The sequence below is a fragment of the Anser anser genome (genome assembly GCF_964211835.1).
Source record: "Anser anser genome assembly, chromosome: 16".
Lineage (NCBI taxonomy): Eukaryota > Metazoa > Chordata > Aves > Anseriformes > Anatidae > Anser > Anser anser.
In genome coordinates this window covers 8,251,850-8,271,702 of record NC_139737.1, presented here as the reverse complement: position 1 = coordinate 8,271,702, position 19,853 = coordinate 8,251,850, and the positions used below count along the sequence as shown (strand labels likewise).

The window sequence follows — 19,853 nt, the reverse complement described above, 5'->3', positions numbered from 1 at the left end:
GTGAGTTACTCATGAAAAAATGCTTGTACCTTCCAGCAATAATTTTTTTCCTCTAAACATTAATAAAGAGGTGGGAAGGGATAGAGTTTAAACTCTAGTTTCTTTCATTTTCCAGCTGGATTTGGATTCAAGTACAGTACGCTAGCAAACAGCAATGTAAACACGAGTGGTTTAATTCAGGAGAGAGCAGGGCAACAGTTACCTGGTTTGATTTGAGGTGAGGAGGATTTAGATGAGATTTGAGAATACCATCCATCGGCCAGGGCAGTGAAGCATTGCAAAGAGCTGGGAAGAGTCTTTGGAGATCTGCAACAAGCTCCTGGACAGATATTTGGTTGTTACTGTCTAGACATAACTTATCTTGACTCAACAGAAAGGGAACAGAACAGGGACTTCATAAGTGGATGCTGTTTCAAGCCTGAGATTGGAATCAGTCACAGAACTTTCACAAAACTGTGATGTTCTCTTACCCGTTGGTTACAACCTCATGAAGCTTCAGCCTGTGAGGGGAAGGAATTTGTGCTCAGGGTTTTTTTGTACTGCCTTAGCATGAAATGGTTTGTCAGAATGACCTAGATGAAAAAGATGGGAATAGGGGAGTAGAGAATTGAATTCAAATCAGGTGATAACTTAAATTTTTATCTGAATTTCCACATTTGTCTTAAGCAGCTCCATTGCAATGATCATGGTCTAATGAATGACCCCAAACTTGGAATAGGCAAGTACAAGTCTGTGTCCAGGAAAAAGTCTCTGTAAGGAAGGGGATTTAGGCCAAGGAAAAATGTATTTTCATCATGCAAGAAATAATTCTGCATTTTGTTCTGAAAAGAGTTTTTTTCAAAACATTAACAACATCAGATAATCAATCCTCTTTAGTAAACCTTTTTAAACTTGGAAATACAGTTTAGTTTTTTCATTTTTTAGGTTAATGAATTAAAATGTTAATTGCAAGTGATAATGAATACTCATTTCTTTGCTTCAGATATTAATGTTTGCCTCTGTAGGCATCTTCTATTAACATTTATGACATATGACTATTACCTACCAATTCCTAGAGGGCATAAAAGTCTATAAGTACCTGAAGAGCCTTTTGGTTTTGTGGTATTTTCATATATTGTCATAATATGCTTCCATTCTTCTCTCAGAAATCCGTTCTGAAAGCAGACAAGTTTAACTATTTTCATTTTACTGGTAGAAGTTAAATAGGTTCAGCAAAGAGCATTAGAGGAGCTGGGATCAGACTATCCCTAGAGCTGTGAGACTAACACACAACCAATGATACCGAAGATACAAAAATGTTCATAGTGAGGTTTTGGGGTCTGAATTGTAGAGAATGAATACTTGTAATGATGGAGGGGGCAGTTATGACACTATTATAAATTATACAGCATACTGTATAATGTCATAGTGTAAAGGAAGCATTGCAAACTCTACAGTGAGAAGTTTTCAGGCATAATCTTCCCAAGGGATCAGCCTTGACTCAGTTGCATCCCCATGAAGTTGCAGAAACTTCTGCATTTATCATCACAGACAACGGGCTAAACTCTTAAACCTGTTCTGTTAAGGTCTGTGGACAGAATATAATTGTACTTAAAGCAAATCATCTTTTTATTAGATGACTATATTAAATTAGTTGAGATAGCAAAGCACCCCCAAACTAACAGACATGTGAAGTTGTTTGCCTTTCTGAATGTCTGTTCAGACAGAAATGCTAATATGAATGTGGCTACTTGTTTTTTTTTGTTGTTGTTATACTATTAAGTAGTGGGTATTTTTAGTAAGAACACTATTCTCCCGCAATGCAAGTCACAATATCTGGAGATGGCTGAATTTATATCACTCATTACTCTTGCCGTCAGTGTCTGTCTGCTTTCCTCTCTCTGTCTGAAGAGCTTCTCTTCTGAAACAATAGTAGTAATCTTAGGTATTCAAAGTGGCCAGGCACAAAGCACTGGAACAAATAACATTTGTAAATAAGCCAGAAGAGAAACCAGGGTAAGTACTACCTTATAGTCAATTTACCGAAAATGGAACAATTGGCAGAAAGGCTCACAAATGAACAAAAGATTCATCAGACAAAGGTATCTGCAAACTATTCTGTCATGTTCTGCTTTTAGTCTGTTTCTGTGCAGCCCCCTGCACGCATCCTTCAGTCCCCCAACTCCCCAAACCATCAGTGTGCTTCCATTCTCTTCTGTAAGCGGAGTTAGAGAGAAACTATATTAAAGGAGAGGCAATAAGAGAGGGTGTGGGAATACTTAATGTTCCCGCAGCTTAAAAAAAAAAAAACAAAAAAAAACCACCATAGTGTAAATGCTGGTGTGTGCTTAGTAATTTCTTTCATGGAATGGACTCTGCTGAAAGCTAAGATATAAAATTAGGCTTTGAAAAGTTGCTGGTCATTATATAACACTTCGGGTTAAATAAAACACATCTATCTTATACTGCATGCAATGTTGGGTATAATGATGCAAGTCTGAGATTACAAAAAAATGCCAAAACGGCTGCTTAACAGCAGCTAAGCAGTTTCCAGGCAGTGTGTTTATTTTTTTGTGGTCATTCTTGTCAGTAGAAGGCTATGTGCTCGTGAAGGTAATATGGAACCACATCTAACTAATGGTTACCTGCAGAAATGGAAATCAGCTCAGTTTTCAAACATATTGGAAATGGGAATTAAATTCCAGCACTTGACATATTATTCTGGCATCAGGAAAACCTTGTCTCTAAGCGTTATTTATTTCTGTGATTGGTGGGCTGCTTTGTAAGAACATGTCTGCTTCTCAGCAGAGGGGCTGTACCTAAATTGAAATTGATTTTAAGTGTAATGCTTTTGCCTGTTTTAATTTCGCCCTTTTTCTCATTCTCTATAAATTGGTCATTTGCCAAATAGACAAAAAGACGAATTTGAACTGGAAACAAACATTACAATGTGCTTATCTGTCTGCACTAGCGTTTGTAGTGCAGCAGATAATCAGAATCCCCACAGCAAAGAGAGTAAGTGTGGATAATGTAGCAGAAACTTTGCTCTCCAAGAGTTACCCTACGTAGTAATAAATCTAGTACTCTGAGACACATTGCAATTGAACTGAAGCCCAGTTAATACACATGGCAAATGTATTTGAACTGTCCTTTTAAGTTTTGATCATCAGTTACAGGTTCTTTGTGAAAGGTACAAGAGACAACTTTAAAAACATACAAAGGAAGCCTTGTTTCTTCAAATGGTTGCAATGCCTTTTTAGTCTAAGCAAGATGGCTTTTGTGAAATTCAGAGAGAATTAAGTCTCCTGCATTTCTGAAGTTACAGCACGTCAGGGTGCAGGGGCAGCGTGCTGAGTTCTCCAGGAGCAGAAGCCACTTCTCTGGAGGTTAACGTGCTGTAAATTGATGTCTGTGCACAGAATATATCTTCAGCTGCTCTCATTCATGTTTTGATGTATTCCATTTCACGTTCAAAGCAGCATTTAGTGTTGGTTCCCACTTCTGATGGCATCTTACATTTTAGCATGGAAATACCTGTGTTTCTGCAGACCTCGAAGGGATTCTTCCAGTGTTTGCTGTTCAAGTATTTGCTTTTGTGTAGGCAGAGAGATAAGAAAGGCTGATTTGAAAAATTTTAAAGAGGAAAAAAAATGAAATTGTACATAACAAGTCATCATTTCACCCATTTAACGGGCAACTAAAATATATATATTGCACAATATGAAGTTTAAAAAACCAAAAACCCCATACAAACAGCCCTCTACTTCAGCAGTCAGAACACCAGTGAACGTCACCATGGTGAATTACAGGTTTCATCACTTTCTGTGGTTCCATGTATGTCCATGGAAAGGAGAAGAGTGCTCAGTAGCTGAACAGAATCACTTTATATAGAATCACTTTATATAAATAGGATTAACACTAACTTTACAGAAGTGCATTTAAAATACAGGCTAGGCAAATGTCACAGCAGCTAAGCAGTCTCAGATATATGTTCCTGTCACGTTGTCTGTATAAACAGCCTCGCTATATGCTCAGGGCTTGTTGCTGCTGTTTTGTTTATTGGCATCTTTGGCAAGCAGCTCGCATGCTGCAGCCAGAGGAGCTTGCGTGGAAGAACGACTGAACTGCATGGGGAAATATCAAACTCAGCGACCAGCACAAACTTCAGTAGCTACAGTTGAGTTAAACCAACAGAAGTGATTACAGCAGGATTTATGATCTCAAACACTTTTAGTTTAAGGGGGGTATGCAGGATGGACAAAGGACTGGTTTGTTTTTATCTGAATTGGTAACTTTAAGCTAGCATGCTTTCAAGTTCACTTTGGCAGTTCAAAACAGCACCCATGCCAAAAGACCTGATTTTCCCCTTACTAATTGAACATGAGCCCATCTTCACTGGTACAGTGATAGGGGTTATCCGAATGGGCTCATCTCTTTGAACTTGGAGGGAGTTCAAGGCTGCTGGCTCTGATCTCGATAATGAGGTGTGCGGTGCGAGGAGGGTCAGAGTTAGGGCTGCCGCTAACAGGCACTGGCATTTTCCGTGCCGCAGCATTATGACCGCTATTAAGGCTCAGTGGTGGATTTGATCATGTTCACAGCTGCAGTCCTCTCTGCGATCCTTGTGATGATGTCACATGAATATGGGAGTCTAAGCAAGCTCAATAAATTTAAAAAAATAATCCAAAGCAAACACCAGCTACAAACCTGTATAAATGAAAAATAGAACAAAGGCAACCAGAGAAGTATAACAGCTGCTCAAATGACTTGAAGGGGAGACCATAAAAATGGCCTGACTATAAAAATGACCACCAGAGTTGTCTCGATTAAAAAGGAATAAATCCAGGACATTGTGCTCGGTGACAGGCCTGGTGTGCTCTGGGTGCGAGGCTTCAGAGGCAGAACGGGCTTTGGGGCGGGGGCTCTTCTGGTAACTTTATTGTGTGGAGCTGCTTTGTGTTGTGTCCTGTCATGAGAAAGTGAGTGAAAAGGGGCAGTTACAGCAGAGCTTGTTGATCAAAGAAATATCATGCCAGCGCTGCAGTGGAAATGTGTTAGTTCCTGAAAAAATCAAGCCACTGGTATTGGCAACCAGCCGGCTCGCACAAGTGGAGTACGTTTCTGTACGTTTCTGCACTGTTTACTCTGTGCACTAAGTCAGAACTGTGGGAAGTGATGGCTTTGACATTGCCCTTCAGTCAAGAGCTGTGCCTAGCTGTGGGCTCTGGTTTCTACGTCCTGGAAGGCATTGAAGCAATGCTCTGACTTCTCAGCACGGCTGTGTCCTAGCCAAGACCCAGCTGCTGTAATCGGAGTCCTTCACATTTTAAAATTCCTTTCTGACTTTGAGTGGCAGCAAACTGCCTTTTCCCCTCCTGACAAGCTGAAACACACGGTTACGCAGCTCCTGACCTCTCCCACTGGTGTCTGCTAGCAGTGGGTCTGCACAGCGCCCACGGCAGCACACCCGGGGGGCTCGGTGCTGCTTGCTGCCCTTCCTCCCTGTGTGCCCTGAGCTCAGCGGCGCTGCCGGCCTGGGCCAGGAGACAGCCAGCTGAACAATAATTCATTTAGTTCTGCCAGGTTGCTCCTCAGATGCACTTACTCCTTAAGCAGCTGTACGAATGCCTGTGCTGGCACCGAGCTGCGGTGGGAGTGGGCGGCTGGGGCGGGCTGGGACTGTTGCTTTCAGTGGCAGCGTTTAGGTTGGCTTGATGTTCGTAAGCGTGGCCTTTTTCTGAATGATGTTCTGCCACGTCTGCATACAGAGCTGGCAGAATCATAAATGAGTGTCTGTGGTAGCAACAATCAAGGTACAGCAGAAGCTGGAGAGATTTTTTTCTTCTTAAAGTGATTAAAAATTGCTACAAGAAATCTGCCCATGTGAGCACAGTTCTTTAGAAAATGCAGGACCAGAAAATGAAGATAACAAAAATGGCAAATCTTCCTCCTCAAATATTATTTTTTGCTTATCTTAATAAAGAAATTGATTTTACTTTTCCGTAAGTTCTTGTGCAAGGAGAGTGGAGACCCTAAAACGGGAGGGCAAGGTAGAGGGGAGATCAAGGATCAGGGCGCCCTGGGCACAACCCACATTACTGCTGGGCAGTGGGGATTTGGGGCAGTGAATAGGAGCTGCCCTGGCCTCCTGAGTGGGTTGAAAGCCCCACCTGCCAGCAAGCAATATCCTGTAAATGCGTACGGATTACCCATTTCCCTTATTTCATCTGGGAAATGTGTGAAGAATAATTTAGACTTCTCCGATGCTGCTAAATCGGAGTGACAGTGTTTAGAAAGACATATGCAGTCTGCCTGGTCTGGGACTCTCTTCACTGTTAGTGCAGATTTCAGACCTCTGGAAGTCTGTTTAGAAATTCTGCTGTCTTGAAAAGAGCTGTTAAAAACCAAAGCTTTTGGGTGGGGAGCTTTTTTGTCAGTTCAATGGAATATTTTGGTGCAGGGAGCTATAATTTATTCATAAGACTTGAAGGATGTAAGCTGCAGGACTCTAAACAGCTTTGTCCAGGAATTGCAAAGTTACACGACACCGGTGATGTTCGGCTGATCAGAATAATTTCACAAAACAGGAAAGATGCTCAGCTAGAAATACAGTCAGATTGAAGGAGAGCTGCAGAGTCTCATGGGAATTGCAGCTCAGTGGTAGAGTAACTGCTACTTAGGCGGCGAAATAATTGAAAATTGGGGGTGGAGGGGAGCTCTGCAGATGGCTGCGTGCTCTGAGAATCCTGGAAGAGGATGCTAAAACCAGGAGCATTTGGCATTGAGGAGTAGGCAAATGATGCAGGCTTTGTGCCAGGCAACTTTTTAATACAGGCCTCTATATATCTGGAATTGCAGAAACAAGCAAAATCAAGAAGCCTGAATTATGAGCACAAAAGCAAAATAAGTCCCCCAGTGTTAACTGAATTTCTTTTCCCGATAAATGCCTCCTGCTCAGGGATAAGGCTGTCCTCTGGCACCAGCGGGAAGCGTTTGTGCCCGTTTGTGTTTGCTGCGAGAGCCACGAGGGCAGGGGACAAACAAGTGAGCACAGGCAGCAAACACGGCGCGTTACATACCTGCAGGATTGTTTGGGTCAGCTGGCGATTTGCTCTTCTTTATTTGGCTTTCCGGTCCTAACCAGATGAAATGTGATGAGAACTGGCTGTCTCTTTGCAGGAAAACTGTCTTGTTGTGAATCTCTTGTTCCAGAGGGCAATCTGACCTACAGCAAGCTTTCGGGGCGGGGAGGAGAACTTTTCCAACGTTCTCCTTGGCATACAGGAAATTTCTGCTCTGGTTACATAATGATGTCTTAAACTAGAATCCTTGACGAAATGGACATAAAAGCTGGCTAAATATCTGCGGGTTTTTTTTTTTGTTTGTTTGTTTGTTTGTTTGAAAAAGCTGTTCATGCCTTATGGGCGTGTTGCTTTTACAGCACTAAAACCGCCGGAGGTCAATGCCAGGTGCAGTTTGTGTGTCCCTGATGCCCTTTGCAGGTGTGTACCCACAAGCAAAGGGCATTGAAAAAGAGACTAAATCAGCAAAAAATATCTTTTTTAGTGAAAGGTATGCTGAAGGAAGCATGAATATGACAGTGAATGCCTGCAATAAAGGACTGGTCCCTGGGCTGTCTGGAATATTTTGGATAACAAAGAGAACTAAAACTTGCATATTCTTTTGCATGCGATATCCAGTTCCTACAGCTATGTCTAGGACGAGCCTCCTTTTTTTTGTTAGACTTGGGGTACTTGATCCAATAGCCATGAATTCATCCTGCATGGACAATTAAATGAGTCCTCAGGGAAGGGGAAGTAAAAAGTAGGGATGAATCACTGCTGGTGGCAAAAGGTGAAAAGGAATTTGAGAACGTACTAGTTTTTAACATTGTGAATAAGTTGCTACAACTAAAGAACAAGATGATGCTTATATTTTTCAAAATCTGGTTGAAGTCATGCAGGGCTGCAGATGGGATAAAGTACAAGGACTGTTAAAATTGAATGCTAATTGTTTTTTGAAAAATGTTAGACTTCCTAGGTAATTTTTCCCACGTAAGCTTTCTCTAGGTCATGTTGATTTTTTTGGTAGGAAATGAAAAATATTTTGGCTCTGAGTTGAACCAGTTTTTTTTGTATATGTTGCTGCATTTGCCCATTTGATGCTTCAGTTGACTTTACGTATTGCTCCCTATGGAAAGGACGTTCTTCTGGGATCATACTGATGGGCCTCTGAAGTGTTGCAGTCCAGCATCTACCCTCGAAGAGGAGGATCCATAGCGGAGTAAATGGTCCGCTCAGGAAGTTCAATGTACCAAAGTAAATGGGAGCACAGAATTCCTGAATCAAAGCATGTGTTTCTTACCCCAAATATTGAAGTATTTTAACCTTTTATTAAAAATTAAATCTTCCTATGTGAAGCGATAAATTCTTTAAATTTAGATAAGGATGTATAAGTTCTTAAATCTGGATGTGGATGCAATTCTGTGCTGCTTCCACCTAATAAGGTGATTTCCTGCTACATGGCAGAAGAAACCCATGCAGCAGAGGTGGCATTATGCAGTTGTACAGCCTGATACAAGATGCAAAAATATGAGGTATCAGACCCAGTGTGTCAGTCGTTCAATGAAAATGACCTTCTCCTGATGCAGTGCCTGCTCCCATTGCAAGGACTTCCTGTCCTGTTGGAAATTTATTGTGACAAAAACGAGACAAGCTCCTTCTATGAGGTGTGTTTGGGGAACTGCTAGGCACGCGCACCTTAATGACTGAGTTATGCTTCCTCTCCGGAGAGCAGTGCTGAAGAAGGCCAACCATCTCCCAGTAGTGCTGGTTTTGATAGGCCTTTGAAGTGTAGTCTTGTTCCTCATCATAATCCAGCACCAAAAGGTCACAGCAAGTACGTGGTCCTTGTGATATTTTAGAGAGCGGCTGTCAGGTTTTTGAAAACAGCCACCGCGTCCTGTTTTCGAGCTGTTGTTGTACGTGCTAAATTAAGCAGCTGTCTTAAAGGGAAAAGCGTTTCTGGAATAAGGATGCAGGAATTAATGATACTTTGACACAAACCCTGTTCTTGGGGATTCTTGCTAAATAATTTTATGATAACTGGCTGACTAACCAGGAGTTCCTCCTGCAGAGTTGGGAAAGGCAAAGGAGAAGGAAAAGGGGGATTAATCATTGCTCTACAAGTGGCAGAGAATGAAGAGATCTCATCTTTCTTTGCTTTGCCCTATTGAGGTTCTTACTAAAGGAGCTCTGTAGGGACTGTGCATGCAAACTTTTGATAAAGAAATTGGTTTTCTATTCAACCAAATACATCATCACTGTTCCAGGTAGGAAATTAATACCATTTTCAGCTATCCATAGGAAAGCTACCCTGATTTTTTTCCCGTGGTCATGCCATTTCGTTACGCTGTTTTGCTGCTTCTCTTTATTGGTTTACCAGAAGATGGAGGATTATTCACTAAATAAGTTAGCAAGAGCTGGTAGCTCTATTTTATAAATCCTTTGCATTAATTCAGTAATCACAGCAGCCAAGCAGAATGGTAATACTTGAAAGACTGCTCCCCATGAGAGGAATTATGCTGAGTTGTGGGTTGCCAGTGACGGGGAACCAGTATGTATAGGTCAAGGCACCTGAGCATGGCTCCCGTGGGGACGCTGCCTCCAGAACTTGTGATTCCAGGCTTGTGCCTGACCCCTGAGCACATCCACAGCACTTGTCGCTGCTTCCCCTGAGAGCAGCGTGGTCGGGAGCTGCAGTCCTGCGATGACCTTCACTACGTTCTTCTCGAGGACTGAGGCCTCCTGGGAATACGGTGTTGCTGCTGCCCAGGCTTTGTCTGCTTTTCACTGCAGTGTCTGTAATGCAGCACCGGATTGTGTGCAAAAGGGAACTCTGTGAAGGAAAATCTACTGCAATTCCAAGTGAAAACTGTGCTTCTGTGCTTCCTGCTCTAGTACGTTCTGCTCTTTGCTGAAGGCCGACTCCATCGCCAGCGCAGCGGTCAGCTGGTGGGTGCCCTGGGGGCACTGACCTATGCCACGCTTCCACGGGGAAATCTGGTGCTGGAATGCTTACAGGACCTCTGTAGTATATTAGATTGGTCCTTCTTTTTCTTGTATATAACTTTTCATTTTGTTTGTGCTCCAAGGCACAGAATGCCTCACAATGGGCTAACCTAGGCAATTTGATAAATGCATTTGAACAACAATAAAAATCCCACCCCTCTAAGATTTGTTTGCAAAATATTCATGTGATAGTAAATCTGGGTATGACAGATACAGCTATTCACTTTTGGTTAACATGGCACAAACAGTTGCAATATGTAAGGAAATGAGCACTCTGGTAAAATGTTGAAGCTTCTGAAAAAGAAAAGGCTCCTACTCTACGTGGGTGAGTAAATATTTCCGTTCCAATCCATGTTTAATCCAGTAATACCTGAGGGCTGTGTGTGACTGAGGCCAGAAAAACAAACTGGGAAGGACAAATGGTCTTCTGTTATTTTTTACTTTAGTAAGTGGCTTTTCTAAAAGTGGTCTCTAATGCTCTTTCTGTAATATTTTAAGACCTACTCAGATGAATAACTGCTATATAGAAGAGACTTAATTACTGAAGATGATTCAGTAATGACTAAATGACCTGCTCCATGTGAGGACAAAGTTCAACATGGTAAAGGTGTTAGATTTTTATGAATACAAAGTACCTAGGGTTTGTGTTTCATGCAAATGAAAAATTGCAAACAAATTCATGCCAGAGGGGCCTAATTTTTTTCAAGTGCTAAGCAAGCTATACATTTATTAAAAGCACAATTACAAAACGCTCAGAGCTAAGAAAGCACCGAGCAAAAAGCACACACAAAGCCCTAACCCATTTATTTGTGAGGTGCACGCAGCTCTTCCCAATGAAATCCCAGCCTGTCTCAGACCATGCACTTTCTCTTGGAGGCGTATTGTCAGATTTCGTGTCCTTTCTTTTGCAGAACTTTCTGTCCACAGGTGCTTGGATGATTAATATCCTTGGATTATAAACCATTTTTCTCAGTTTTTGACAAACACTTTTACCAGTAGTATTAAAAGTAATAGTAAATCTCACAGGACTCTTGTTAGTTGTAAAAAGTTGTGAAACCTGATACTGCTAAATACTGCTCCTAACCTGGGACAAACCCTATCAGGCAGTAAATCCTGCTTCCTTCCCATCCACATGATCCTTGAAGACACCGGCCCCTACTCCATAGGAGGCTGTGGTGGGGATGTCTAGAAATAAAGCTGGCCCTTCTCAAACACATCAGCTTGGTCAGAAGTGTGAAGTCGCTATTTAGGACATTCTCAGCTTCCCCTTTATGCTGTACTGGTCACCAGAAATTACTGTTTCAGACCCCTGTCCTTTGTGTGCTTTCCTCTTCATTCATTCATAATTGCATCTTTTTCTCACTTTCAGCTGTATGTTATTCACCACTTTGAATACATTTAGCACCCTCCATGTTCACTCTTAAGAGTGAACCTTTTCAGAATAATTACTCCCACTCATCTCCAAAGCAATCAATACAGTGAATAAACCTAGAGACAGCCACTGTTTTAATTCACTCCCATTTTCTAGAAACCATTTTAAAAGTGAAATGAATGGACATAAATGCAGGACTGAGTATGCTGAAGAGTTGGTAAAGCGCTGGTGTAGCAAAGCAACAGAGGCTTTCCTTTTGAAGCTGTACGTGGCTCATATCAGAACAACAAAAAAAAAAGTGGGATGTTTTGCATGCAAGTTATGTCCACAGTTTTGTTTGGCTTTAAGACTGAATGGGAAAAGAGCCTGGTCTTAGATGTAGTGTAAAGGTACAGCTGGCAGACAAAGGTCTTTGTTATTCTTGCCGCGCCAGGGATAACTTCTCGAAATGACTATCAAAGAGCACAGAATAATCTGCCTTTCACCAGAAATAGATTGGATTGGAGGTTTGTTGTTGACATGGAAATCTTTTCTTACTAGTGTCTCTGCTTTTCCCACTCCAGTGCTATGTGGAGACCTTTTTTTTTTTTAACTCCATGACTGCCTGTGAAGGCTTTTCATCACCAATAAGTACATGGGAAAATGGGAAAGAAAGAAAGAAGAAAAAACACACTGTGAGAGAGGAGAGCTTGTTCTGAAATATTCTCTCTCTTTCCATGGAGGAGAATTTGGTGCAGTTTGGTTGCTGAAATATGCCAGCTAAACTAAATCAGATGAATTATTAATGCTTTGCAGGCTGCTTCTCTCAATTGGCTGCAGCGAGGCAGCTTCGATGGGGCGTATGTAACTTCAGTTCTCCATGTTAAAAATAGATGTCAGCCCTCAGAGGAATGGGAAGCTTAACAGACTATTTTTTTCAGCCCAGTTTTAGTTCTATTATGTGTTATTTTGTCAGAGTGGATAGGGTGGATTGTTATTTTGGACGTAGTGGGTGATCTGACTGAAAAATCACTTCTGTTTCCTTTCTATATGTCACAAGCTGCTTCGGATTCAAAGCTCTATATTTCCCTTGCTGCATCCTCAGTCAGAATAAAATAAACAGGACCTATACAGCAGTTACGGAGGTGCAACTGTAGACTCTCAGGCTTCCACCAAGCAGGCACATTTCCTGCTAAGGGCATTTGTGCTTCATTAACAACTCAAGGTCAAAAAGGTGGAAAATCAGTCTTACTCTTTCTTTTATTAACTTTTTAGTGTTGATGTTTAATTTGATTAATGTGATCATAACAACTTTTACCCTAACATTTTGAAGTCACTCTGCTGCACCCCCAGCCAAAGGCTCTGCTGTTAGCAAGCATCCTGCTGCATCGCACTCCGAGCACCCTATTTTGGCATTGCAGCCCAGGCACCCTATTTTGGTTGCAATGCTTCCCAGAGCTCCTGGGTCACTGCAAACCAACCCTGTAAATTGAAGGAGTCCAACAGAGCGGTGCTCTTCTCTGCAGAACACTTAAGTGTTCAAAAGTCTTTAATACAGTTTTTCACTCGAGCTCCTTCTTGCATAGGTTAAACGCTTGTTTTCATGCTTTGCTGCCTTACTTTTGACTAAATTAGCTGTGGTCACTTGCACCTTCTGCGGCTCGCATCTCCTGGCTAATGAGAGCACAGAAAGCATGACCTGGCGTTGTCCATGTCACTTGTACTACCCAAGTACTAGTAACTAAAGGGCCATTTATGCACTGTGTGTGGGGCAGTGTTTAAGGCTTCAGCCCTGATTGTTGTGAATTTAAATCCCAACCCTCTTGCCTGTAGGTTTCAGAATTTGGTAATCCTGTAGGATCACTGTATTTACCTTAGGTTCACGTCTGTATGCATTAGAGAAAACATTCACTTAATTGAATCTAAGATTTTGGTGCTGCTGGAGTAAGCAATTCCAGTTTCTTCCTCCTGGCTTTGTACTCCGGTTGAATCTCTTGAATCGCCTTCGGGGCCACTGTGAAGAGCCAGAGCTATAAAGGAACTCTGGGATTTCGCATACCTGCTGCGCTGACCTGGGTGTGCCGCAGCCCTTGGCTCTGACCCCGGTCAGACCTGTGAACATACAGGTAACGTAGTGAAGGTGCAGGACACCCCTCTTCCTCCTAAACTAGGGAGCTCGTAATGATCTGTGTCTTCTGATTTGCTCAGAGTACTTTATTCTGTAAGGTTGGGTTTTAGATTAGTAGCAAAGATAGGTGTCCTTGTCTGGGTGCACCACGGTGCAAAACACATTAAGCCTCTATATAGTTTTCAGATAGATAAAACAAATTACTCTGTTCATCTTTTATTAATTTCCAAGCACTTCGTACAACAACAGCATCCTGCGGTGGGATTAGGCGACAGCAGAGACCGATGATTAATGGGTTGTGCAATACAGCAGTATAAATACTGACCTTTCACATCTGACATACCGTATACAAGGTTTTGGCACAGGCACCAGATAGCTCTATAGTCCAGCATTTGATTTTTAAAATAGAAAAGTAGTAAATAAAAGCAATCAAGTGTAGGAAGCGTTATCAGAGGTTATAAACTGCTACTTCCTTGAGCAAATTCGTTCATTTTTTTTCATATTGTTGCAGCTCTTGGAGATTGCTGTAGTCACACAACAGCAATAGGAGCTTATATTAACAAAAGTGAAGTTATTTATTGCTCTGAATGAATTTTTCTTTGGATCGCAGAATGTTAGTAATCACTTTTTCTTTCTACTTCATACCTATTGACATCTTTTTCTCAGTAGATATTCTTGATTTACAGTGCTATTTTGGTTGGGGAAATGCACATTCTTTTTACAGAGTGTGAAACAGAACTATTATGGTATAGGGTAAGATTTAACCTTTACTTCAGTTTAAGATTTCAAATGCTTTTTGTGGAACTAATATTAAGAATCAGGCTTTGTCAAGTTCTTTACTGAGTATCATTTCTTTAGACTCTTGCTATTAGCATCAGAACGTGATGGAAATTGGTTTGTACATATTTTGTGTGATTCCATAAGTATCTGATAATGGATCTGGCAAGGCCAGCAGAAAGATTCCTTTCTAGTTAGACTAAATTGTGGCTTTAACATAGGTATTCAAATGTTGCATGAAGGCTACAGTGAGCTTACAGATGACCATCTTTCTCTCTATATGTGTGTGAATAAAAATAAATGCTTGGGAATTTGTGTTGCTAGCAGTTTAAGTAACTGTCTGTGAAAATTTGTGAGTGATGGTAAGCATTTGACCTTGTCTGTGCTTATGGAAGATCAGATTGGCCCTATATATCTTTAAATGCTCCTTTTAGTGTACAGGTGGCCTGTATTTTCTCTGGTGCTCTGGATGCTGCTTTTGAACATATTATTTCCACTTTGAGGTAGATGACTGCAGAGAAAATCTGTTTGTTTTGTCTTAAGTGTGTTTTATGCCGTTTGTTCCAAGACTCTGAGATTTATGGAGGTTTATAGGAAAATTTTCCTGCCGCGCTCTGCATTTGGGTGCTATTGCCGGAGCCTTGCCCTTCTCTCGCTTCAGTGCATCATCGCTTGCAGGCTTCGTGACATCTGGTGGCTGGCATATTTTGAGATATTTCTAAATTCCACATGAATCATTTTATTTCCTTCCTTATTGTTTTGAATTTACCATCTTGTCAGATATGCTAACATTTAAGCTCTCTTTCCATTTACACTATTAAACCATAAAGCAAACAATCAGATGCAGCAGCAGTAAGTGGACTGCCTTTGGCTTCTGTGCTTTGCTGATATATTACTTCCCATGCTATTCCAGTCAAGACAGAACCATTTTCTTTCTCTGTGTTGATTAGATGCAACAAATAAAAGTTCATGACCCAGTAAAAGGCAATTCTGCTACCAGTGTGTGTGTGTGGTTTTGTTTTGTTTTTTAATGAGTAAGCAACTTTGCTGTAAATAGAGGAACACTGAGAGAAGGAGTTATGTTCAGCAGCTGAGCAAACTATGGCCCAACTTTAGGCACTTACCTGCTTACAGCAGCAACGTGTCTTGCCCCAACCAAGGAGAATTGTAATTAAAAATTAGAAAACTTATTTGTTTCCAGTTCCTGCATCTGTCTTTTCATGTCTGCTTCCCACCTTCGTTCTCTCTGAACTTCAAGGCTTCACATCTGGTTTTGTGTTAATTGGTCCTAAAAATCTCTCTCTAGTGAAGGAATCACAAATCTTCTAATCTTCAATAGCTGCTAATTAAATTACAGCTGACTTTTGCTGGTATAGATTTGTGTTACAGAAATAAGTGTTTCCTTTTTGATCTTATTCTTTCTCTTAGACAAAGTATGGATCAGTTCTTGCAGAAACACATTTTGGCTGCAGAATGCTATTTTACATTAAAAATGATTTTTTTTTTAGGGGAAAAATGTCTTCAAAGAAAATCATTAGAGATGAAATCATTAGAGATGATTTAGAAAGGAATATAAAATGTGAGTCACAGCAGGCCATGTACAAAGAGCCACTTACCACATAGTACACGTCTTGCATGCAGGTTTGTGATAGCTATGCTGGGGATGGCTGTGAGGGTTGGAGCCTGGTTATCCTTGCACAGTCTCTGTGTAAGTGCATCGCTCACACCTCCATATATATCCATTTCAGCATGTGTCTATATTCAACATTTCGGTCAAATGTTAGCCTGGGCAAGTGGCACTTCCACTGGGTATTTTGTATGTACAAAACGTGCATGGGATGCAGTAGCATTCACCCAAGCTGATGCTTGGCCCTGCTGAGATGCCAGGGCAATTCCTTATCAAAGCAGGCCTGGAAGGCTGATGTGAAGACCACGGGCAAATGGCATGTGGGTGGGTTTAAAGTCTAGGGTCAGAGTAGGAGGCAGCTGAAGCCACGTGCCCTAAAATTACTTGATATAACAAGACTTTAAATTGTTGTGTTAATTTGGTCTCAAAGAGCAATTGTTTGTGTTTTTGTTGTTTTCATTTTGGTAAGAGTTAATTTTTTTCATTAAAGAATTTCCTTCATTTCCATGGCATCGTGTGCTTATCTCTCTTCTGTTGGAGTTTTGTTCCAAGTCAGATATTTAGAGTCAAATCAATGTTAGAATATTTATTTGAACTTTGGTCTTAGATGAAAAGAATTTTTGGTCTGATTTAGTAATAGTTTTGCAAAATCAAAACCTGACATGGCTTTTACTCGCTACTAATATTGATCTGTGGAAGCTTTTGATTCGTTCCAAGCTGTGCCTTGTAGTTTGTGAGCTGCCTGTGGTCCAATAGTGGTTACCCGCACTGTTTTCTATTTGTTGTTACTCAGGGAAAATTTATCCCACTTTTATAGCAAATTTTGACAATGATATTTATTTCTCTAAAAGGACTTTTGTTGATAAAGATTTTCTTTAACACACTTATTTGATATATATAATACAAAGTCCTTAAGTACCTGCTTTGCAGTTTTCCTTTCATCTCTACTGATGGATATGGAATGAGAGCTAAGCTTCCCAAGTGAGCCCAAAGGTGCATGAAGGAAGAATCCCTGGTAAAGAATCGATTGCTGGAGTATAACACAAATTCATTTCCCACATGGGACAGGCACTGCTGAGGTCGGTTACAAAGGAATTTGTTGCGGCACATTTACTGCAGAGGGCAAGTTTGTCCCATACAAAGGAGGCCTCTTAAGGCTGCTTATTTTTCGCTAGAGGATCAGCAGAAGATTTGTTTAGTTAAAATGGTCACCAGCAAGTAGCCTGTAATTTTGCTACTTGTGCCCCCTGAAATGTCGTGGAATCACTTCAGCCCTCAAATAACAAATTCTTTTTGCAAGAATCAGAATTTCCATCAAAAAAAAAAGTTCTCGTATGAAATGAGATGGTGCTTCTTTCTGCTCTTTTACCAGTCTTTCCCCCAGGAGTCAGTTGCCACCTCAGTTTTGCCCTTTGCCTACCCCCTAATGATGAAAAGCTATTGATTAGGAGTAAAGAAGGATCAGGGCAGGATTCTGCAGCCCCACCACACAGAGAAGCATAGGTTGCACACAAGTCAACGCTGAATCATGCAACAAGGAGCTGGTTTGGTTCTGGTTGAAAGCTGAGGTTCTAAACACACAGGGTCTCATGGCAATGCACGCGTCTTTTGGCAGAACTGTGATATTAATCCTTGTCTGAGCAATACGTTTGATTGCAATGCTAATGTACAGCATGTTCTGCCCATACATTCCAAGTGTCTTTTATAAAAGTTTATCACATTTCACCTTCGAGATGGTCTCATTTCAGAGATGAATTGAATTATTTCACGTTATGTATCTTGGAAAAGCTCTTCTGCAACCTTTGGGACGAAAATCTCTGAGTATATAGAAAGAAGATTTTGCTGTTGCTTTACATCCTTTCAACTCCATTGACTTCAGTTGGCTTTACAGGTGAGGCAGAGGTTTATCAGAAACCTCTGCAACTTGCAATTGCTTGAATGATGAGGGTTTCGATTTTTCATGTCCATTAGTCTTCATTCCTTACATACATGAATTCTGATTTTTCATGCAATTTGTCAGTAAAGCATTGCTTAATTGACAGGCAGAGTTAATGGGAGTGCATGCACAAACGGTGTGGCTGTGGGTAAAAAATAAGTCATTTGTATGCATCCAGAGGAACTGGACACAGTACCTCATCATATGCCAATATTGTGCCCTCATTTGGATGCCTTACAGGTTCAAAAACAGATGCACAAAGTCTGGGAATCAGCTCTTTTGCAGGTTGAACTTGAATATCTGCTGCCCTGTAGTCACAGGTGTTTGTCATGATACACGTTTATTGAGACTCAGGATAAAGTAAACAAGATGACTCTGTGCTGAAAACATAATTTGAAAAATATTTAAATGGGAAATGAGATATTAAAAACCTGTTTGTGTCAACTTCTCAGACAACTGGAATATGAAATGGTGTAACAGCTACATTTATTAGCTGAGATTAAGAGCAGTTTGAAATGAAATCAATATAGATGAAAAGATTACGATGAATGAAAAACAAAGTCAAAGATGCCAAGTAAACAAAATGCTTTGAAAAATTGAGCAAAAATTCACATTGCTGTGGACTTTCTGCTAGGGGATTTTATCTTTGACTAGCTGGATCCATTAATTACATTTAATGGTGGTGGAAAAAGCACCATGTTATTTATTTTGAAGTTTAGTCCAAAATCAGTGGGATTAAAACAGCTGCAGGAGTGAATAATAGGGATGTGATCAGATACTTGGGAAGCTTTATCTTTATCTTCCTTTATCTCAGTGTGTTGTCCGGTGCAGATGAGACCTGAGGACTCTGAAGGGAGAGTTATTAATCTTAGCTGGGATTATGATGATCTCTACTAGGATATGGGTTTTGCTGGTAAACAATATGATCTTGTATGTAAAACATTGTGTTGCAGTCAGTAGGCCTGGGACTTATTCATGATTTGTCACTGGGTGACCTTAGTTCAGATATGCCATGTGCCTGTGCCTCAGTTTCCCCATCCGTATTATGGAGAGGGTTGCCTCCATAATAAACCACAGATGTATTACGTGCCTCAGACGAATTACCCTGTCTGCGTTCCCTGTCTCTAAAACTGAACACACCATTTTCTTACACTACTCAGAAGGATGTGGAGGTCTCTGCAGAGATGTTCTTGTTGGGGAACTCCAGCGGAGTTGGACAGAGGGCAGGCAGTGGGGTCTGTTGCACATAAAGGGCCTGAGGACAGTGTGGGTGATTTCACTGCCTCTGGAGCGTGCATGGCACAAGGGATGGGGCTGCGGGGAGCGCTAGTGGGAGTTATGGACGGTGGAATGCAGAGGTATTATTATCGCTGGCAATGTCTAGTATTTGAAAACAACGACTGACATTTATGTTGGAAGGGGCTTGAAGCATGGCATTCACTTCCTCTCAGGGCGCCCTGACGGCGATGGCTGGATGCAGCTGTTATGATTGCTGGGGGAGTGCAGTTTAAATGTGCCTTGCTGCTGTGACAACTGAAGTGTAAAAGTTTACTTTTATTTTTAATGTGACTGCTGTAATAAATGTCTCTTTGTCTAAACCCCCCAGTTGGCAGAGAAGGTTTAAGATGCTGATATTCAATGAAAGGATGTGGTAAGGGTTCCTTGCATCATCCAGAAATCTGAGCAAGAACCATTGTGTCTGTGCCAGGGAGCTGCCCGTACCACGGAGTCTCCTGCTGCTTTCTTGCTTGGGGAACTTTCTCACCTGAGTGATTTGAATTATTTTTCTGTTCTTTCCAAAGAAGTAGGACAGCCCTTCCGCTCTGTCCGTTCTGATGCTCAGAGGAGGGGGAGCAAGAATTCTTGGTGTATTTTCTCTAGACAGAGTAGAAAAGATTTATGCAGGGCTCCAAGGCCACATCACCACCAAAAATGTCTTCCTTGGGACAGAGGAGGAGCGAAGGACCTGAGCTCTTCCCTTGGTT

At 41.3% G+C, this 19,853-nt stretch overlaps 1 long non-coding RNA gene across 1 annotated transcript in view; it reads left to right on the top strand.

Moving 5' to 3' along the window:
- The window catches only part of LOC310882536, a 77,834-nt gene that overhangs the window by 33,740 nt on the left and 24,241 nt on the right, over positions 1-19,853 (top strand). The window lies entirely within an intron of this gene.